Below are 6,774 nucleotides of genomic sequence, written 5' to 3'. Positions count from 1 at the left end.
GTGATATATACGTTTTTATTTTTATTTTTATTACGGCCGGATGTGACGTTTTGGGTGTAGTTTGGCAGACAAGAGCATTATCTTTGCACCGCAAAATCATGCAGTCATTAGATTCGAGGTAGGGTCGTTTTAGCCGCGGCTATTTTCTGAAATGTGGCTATCTCGCTATTCTTGCCAAGCTCCACTGTCTAAGTGTGGCTGGATTAACAATGTATGTGCATGGCATTGCATGCATGTGTGTGTGCAAATTAATAAAGCGTGTTTTATCGTTGTGTTTTCCATTCAGGTTTTTGAGTTGATTGAATCATAGATTGAAGAGTTAGAGGGATAGGAAACGGAGTGGTGCACGTGATGATTTTACATTGAATCTGCAGTGGAGCCTCGAAAATTATCTGCGTTACTCCCTATGAACGAGGCTATTAAGCACATTTTTGCCGGGTAACTCCCAAAGCTGTGTTTCCTCGAGAAATCATCTCTTTCAGCAACTTATAACATGCCTAGTCCATGAGCCACGTGTAGTACTTGCTAATGACTGACCACACCCAGTATAAAAAGAGACTTTCCAATAAAGTTATATGTTCCCAAGGCGCTATTGGAACATGTAACGTGTAAGCGTGCTGGTTATGACTACTACAATAGGTATAGACCTTGAAATATAAGTGAGTTGCACGGACTAAGCACAGTTACTTGTAGTTTATTATGCACTGCATGGGTGTAGAAATAGATATTATTGTGATGGCCTCGATTAAACTGCAGCGTGTATAGCGCAGATGTTACTCGAGATACCAACCGTTTCCTATCCCTATAACTCTTCAATCTATGATTGAATTAAGCTGTTGAGATGCATGGTAGTGTGCGGCCATTTATAATAATAATGCTGTATCCAGCGTGAGTTTTTAAACCGTGGCTATTTTCTGAAATAGCAGCTTGCCTGATAGAGTGGACATGGTCACTAGGTAGATTGTTGTGTTAAGATCTATACGCTTATATATAATTATAATTATGCTTCGATCAAGTCCAGCTCATGCAGTAACGATTGGTCTATAGATACAATATATTTAATCTGCTATAATTTATTTATACCTTTTACAGGAAGCTAGAATTATATTAGCTGTTCCTGGTATAACTGCATGATCACCCTTGCTGAATGGAATAAACCTCATGCACAGACTGTCAGAGCTCACTTCACTTTGCATGGTCCAGTGATAGCTATACATACACGAGCTGATAGCACCAGATTCTGTGATGGCAGTCCTAATTGGCCACTTTGGTCCACTGCGCATGCACTGTGTAAAAGCTCATAGCCATGGCAGCAGAACCTAATTTCATATACGCACCAGATTCTAAATTGAAGTTGGCCACTTTGGTCCACTGATCCATCAGCAATTATGTATACCAGGTCTAAGATTTGTTGATTCACCTTATAGCTGCTACAATACCATGCATATGCACCCTCAATAGCCTTCACTCCTTTTTAAGACTTATTGTATCCAATATGAATGGAAGTGTTAGAACTAACGGTTCTTAAGAATACTCCAGGTAATAAAGATAGAGAAAGAAAACAAAGCAAATCTGAGTACCTGAGTTTCTTTAAAGTGGTTTGTCAGATATTATGATACTGTTGAAATTGGTGTATAGGACACTACCAACAAGAAACGATAATCTGTCGTTTAATGCAATTATATAATAATTATTATATACACAAGGATAATAATTATTGGCAACTACTATAAAGCTATATAGAAATCCTGATAAGACTGCAATGTTATGCTATATTTTTAGCTCATAAAATTAATGTTCACTCTGAAATAATAAACTGTATAGTAACTGAACTCTAAACTCGTTGAACCTATTATTTTACTTATAAATTATTATTATGTATATTTTATCCTCACGTGATTTTTGTGTTTATGCCATGCTAGCCTCGTTGTTCGCCTAACTGTTATAAAAGCGAAAACTCGGCCTGGGATCGAGGCTAATGCCATGCATGTGTTTTCTGAAATAAGATTTAATTTGTCACTGGTGTCTCAGAACTAACTATATATAGCTAGCTAAAGCTTAGCCTCGATCCCAGGCCGAGTTTTCACTATAACGGTTAGGCGAACAACTATAGGCCTGGTCCTATATAGTTGTCAGCGCATGCTTAAAATTTTCATTGTATTTGTATCGGCTAATTAACCAATAATACATTGTATAGAAAATTCACAGATACCGTATGCCGGTAAAATATTTCAAGGTGTTTTTTAATATCGCGTTTTTTGTGGATGGCTGCATGCAGAACACGAAAATTAGAACCCGTGGAAGGCTTCATATGCGCATGCAAGATAGGTGCCACAACACCCTACTACCCGCGAAATGTTCTAAATATTGAAAATTTTCCACCCGTATATGGTACGTATAGTATACACATTATAGGGAGCTGCTTCACAAGGAGAGTTGCCAGTTGTGCTGCAGCATGATTATAGTGACCCAGCTAGGGCATGTAACTTCATGGATGATGATTGAATGCCTCAAATTATGAAGGTTTAGCAGGCTGCTGGACCTCTCTGATATTCTAGACCTCTATTTGTAACTCATAATTTATGTTTGAGAAAGGTAGATTCTCTTCATGGCTCTGAGCTGCCAGAAACAACACTCGAATGAACAGGTATACATATACACTCCAGTCCTGTGAGTATAGGAAAGATTACCAAAGACAAAAAGAGGGTTTCAACCTTACCTCACACTGTCCAGTCTCCTCCCTTAGTAGAAAAGAGGAGCACTGTTGGGATAGCTGGATATTACCATTGCTCTTGTGCAGAAAAGTATAGACATTCTATTAATATTATATGTGTACATGCGATGTAAATTAAATGTGTCGTATTAAACAGGTCATTGTCAATCCCTCTGATGATGGCACCACCAAGTCCTCTAGCTCACATGCACTCTTCACTTCATCCACCATAAGATAATTATACCAATGATGGATCTAGATCTTTCCAAACAAAAATGACTTGATATGATAGAACCACACAACAAATCTGACCTTGACGAGCTTTAATTGTCAAGATTTGTACCTCTTCACTTGTTCTTCTGTCTTCAGAATAATGTTTTCTAAATAATTAAGAGCCATTCCAATCGATTAATGCTAAACGGGATACTGACTGCTAGTACGATAGTACACGAATATAAATGTGAACAAAAATATCCATTAGTCTAATTTTTAGTCTACTTGAATGACTGGCGCATGCATGCGCAGACAACTAGTGCAGGCCTATAGTTGTTTACCTAAACGTTATAAAAGCGAAAACTCGGCCTGGGATCGAGGCTAGCTATAATATAAAGCTACGACAATTCAGATGTAGATTAAATCTGGAATGTACCTTGCCATGTCTACAGTGAGCTTTGGCTACAAAAAGACCTGGCTGTGAGCATAGCATTGTCATAAAAAATATAGAATCGAATCAAATCACACATTCAAGCAATATTTCATTCTTCAACCCACCTTCTTGCTGATGATTCATATAGATTACACACACACAGATGCTATCAAGGCCAAGCTCGGCGAGTCGACTCCAGGTTTTGTCCAGCTCCCTTGAAGAAGAAGAAATTAGGAAAAGTTGACTGAAGAAATTAACTGTATATAAGAATGCTTTGTACATTTTCATGTGCTGAAAATAGGTTGATCCTCATGACTAACATGAAATATGAAAGTCAGCATTTATGAATAATTATTCGCAATAGAGTAGTGTACAGGTAGCATGAGGTACATGTATTCTGGCCCATTTCGACATCAATGTGGACTACACATCTCAAAATAATCACAAGACTGCATGATTTTGGGTGGTATAACTATTCCTTGCATTACATTGCACATCATACTATAGTGCTATTCCTTGCATTACTCATACTATAGCTATTCCATCATACTATGGTGCTACTAATAACCGTAATGATGTAATGCACTGGGTAATGTAGGTAATGTGGTATTATAGATAATGCAGGTAACACGGGTAATGTAGGTACATGGGTAATGTATAGGTAACACGGGTAATGTAGGTCACACAGGTAATGCAGGTCACACGAGTAATGTAGGTATTATATATTATAGGTAATAACAGCTTATGAGTTCAACCTTCCATTTGTGAAATGTAACTTTAGCCAAAATATTGAGTAGTAATTGACACAGTTTGTCATTTCACAACCCTTTACATGTATTGTACTTGCATTGTGAAGATAAAGAACATATCATGTTATGTTTCTAACGTAACCATCCTACATGTATATATGAACACAAAAAACTACAGTCTTTATCGTGAAATAATGTAGATGGTCTTCACTCGGTAAAACTTAGCATACATTTTCATCAACCGCTCAATGGTGCATTTGCGGAGAAAATTTCTGCTTGTTAGCATGGATGCAAATAGCAAAACAGAAGTTTTTGGAATTGTATCAGTCCAAGTGACGGTTTTCCTCATGTTCTTAGGATCTCGGATTTTCCAGGGTTCCAAACAGATGAATACGATCCCTCCATCCATGCAACTTCAATGTACCGCTCTTCAATACGAATGCATTCACCAATTACAGGCTCCTTAGTATAGTTTTCACAATAAACAGCAACGAGATCTCCTGTTTTAACCAAGGATAGGTCAGCTTCGGCTACGGTAGCTCTCCGTTTCCCTGTGTAGACCTGGAGGGGAGTAAAATGTGACTAAAGCAATGCTGGAATATAAATTTGTACAAATTTGCACACCTTAACAGCATACAGTGTTGTATGTACAACATTTATTACGAGCTGACTGATGGTGTGTAGCTGACCTTCCTCACACCCTCAGTCACATAATACCTGAGGGGAGGGTTAGTAACAATGAACAAAGGACCCTCAGAAAAAAGTATACAAAGGGGTTGTAAATGGTAAGCAAATAAACACATCCTCTACTCATACTAGAGTGGGTATTTGGTAGAGTGCAACAGTCACACTGAGCCAAAACAGACGGTAAAGATCCACTAGATAATAAACATTAAGTGAGACATGACTGCACAGTACTCACCGATTTTGTAGCTGGTCACGAGTTCCTTCGCTACTTGTTCCTCTCTCTCCGATCTTACTGAGATGATCAGCCAGCTCCCTCCATGTTGGTCCAGACGCTCCAAATGACAGTTCTTCCTGAATACTGAACTCATCAGGGAGGTTGTATAAAGACGAGGAGAAAAGTGTGCGAGCCACAGGATCCTTGCCAGTCCTAACCCTAATTACGTGTGGAGTGTAACCCTCAAAATAATGACATAATGAATTAATGGCTATATACAACCTAGGGTTTTCCTCTGTGCTGTAACCACGCAGTTGAATTGCAGAAATTGCAGACTGCAAATACCCAATACACCCATCTCGTTTAAATGCCCAGGTAAAAGCTCAATAAACGCCCATGTATGGGCGTGGCACTGTGGGTGGTAGACACGTGGAACTAGTGGGAAGCATGGCAGCATAGATACATGTCTACTATGGAGCCAGGTAGAGCAATACTTACGGTGTGTGACCTCTGTAGGCCTCTGTAGGGAAGAAGGATTCAAAGTACTGCTAACTGAATAGCTAGCCATACTTCAGTTTGTTAGCCACGTGTTCAAATAAACGCCCTCACATTAATCTACACCCACTACCGGATGTTCAATAACCGCCCGTTTCGCCCATCTCGTTTAAACACCCTCTGCCCTCTCCTCTCTACAGACTTCTCTTAGGAAATAAACGCCCGGGCGTTTAATCAAGCAAATACAGTACTCACCTTACTCACCTTACTCACCTCCTTCACAGGAGGAGAGTGCCTTTGACCTGTCGCAGAGTCCTAACCACATTTAGGAGACACATACATTACACACTACACTACACTACACTACACAATTATTATGACCAAGACTGGTATACAATAAATGCAGTATAGTATGTATGGTTGGTGAGTTGAAGTGCGGTCAATCATGCATTAGTGAAGTATAATTATACGTACATACGTACGTACAGTGCAATGTGCGCATGAGATGGTCATGGCTGGTTGCACTTCAACTTCTAACTGCTGCTAACTGCTGCCAACCAACCTGAACGGTGGCACACATGAGGGGGTGGCAGCTGTATACAAGTACACATGTACGTATGCCACAACAATTATACAGTACATATGACTATATGACAGTTGTTTCATTCAACAGGGCACAGCAACTAACTTTGATCGCACAAGATCAATCAATCGATTGATCAGATGTTTGTGGACCAAAATCCATAGTCGCTTACCTTGCTGTAGTGTAGATCTAGTGTAGATCTAGGAGCGCTTGCAAACTGCTTCGACTATATAAAAAGCACTCGACCTCTCTGGCCCCCCCCAGTCATCCTGATTATGGCCGCGGCTTAGATGGCAAGCCCCGGATTGATTCGAATAGCCGCTGCTATTATTACAGTGGCCGCGGCTTTCCCCATTCATCCGGATCATGGCCGCGACTTTAGATGGCAAGCCCCGAATAATCCGCGGATTGATTCGAATAGCCGCGGTTATTTATTATAGTGGCCGCGGCTTGCCCATTCATCCGGATCATGGCCACGACTTAGATGGCAAGCCGCGGATTGATTCGAATAGCCGCGGATTCATCCGGATCATGGCCGCGGCGTAGATGGAATAATCCGCGGATTGATTCGAATAGCCGCTGCTATTATTACAGTGGCCGCGGCTTGCCCCATTCATCCGGATCATGGCCGCGACTTAGATGGAAAGCCCCGGATAATCCGCGGATTGGTTCGAATAGCCGCGGCTA

General features: G+C 40.4%; 1 long non-coding RNA gene across 1 annotated transcript; it reads right to left on the bottom strand.

Moving 5' to 3' along the window:
- Positions 1 to 3,443: 3,443 nt before the first annotated feature.
- Positions 3,444 to 6,540, bottom strand: LOC135338647 (uncharacterized). The gene is made up of 4 exons (XR_010395693.1): positions 6,260 to 6,540; positions 5,031 to 5,228; positions 4,733 to 4,825; positions 3,444 to 4,669 (listed from the first exon to the last, which is right to left on the bottom strand). It is a non-coding gene; the product is annotated as an uncharacterized LOC135338647 (long non-coding RNA).
- Between the last annotated feature and the right edge of the window lie 234 nt (positions 6,541 to 6,774).

The sequence above is a fragment of the Halichondria panicea genome, chromosome 7 (assembly GCF_963675165.1).
Source record: "Halichondria panicea chromosome 7, odHalPani1.1, whole genome shotgun sequence".
Classification (NCBI taxonomy): domain Eukaryota; kingdom Metazoa; phylum Porifera; class Demospongiae; order Suberitida; family Halichondriidae; genus Halichondria; species Halichondria panicea.
This window is presented reverse-complemented; position numbering and strand designations above follow the sequence as displayed.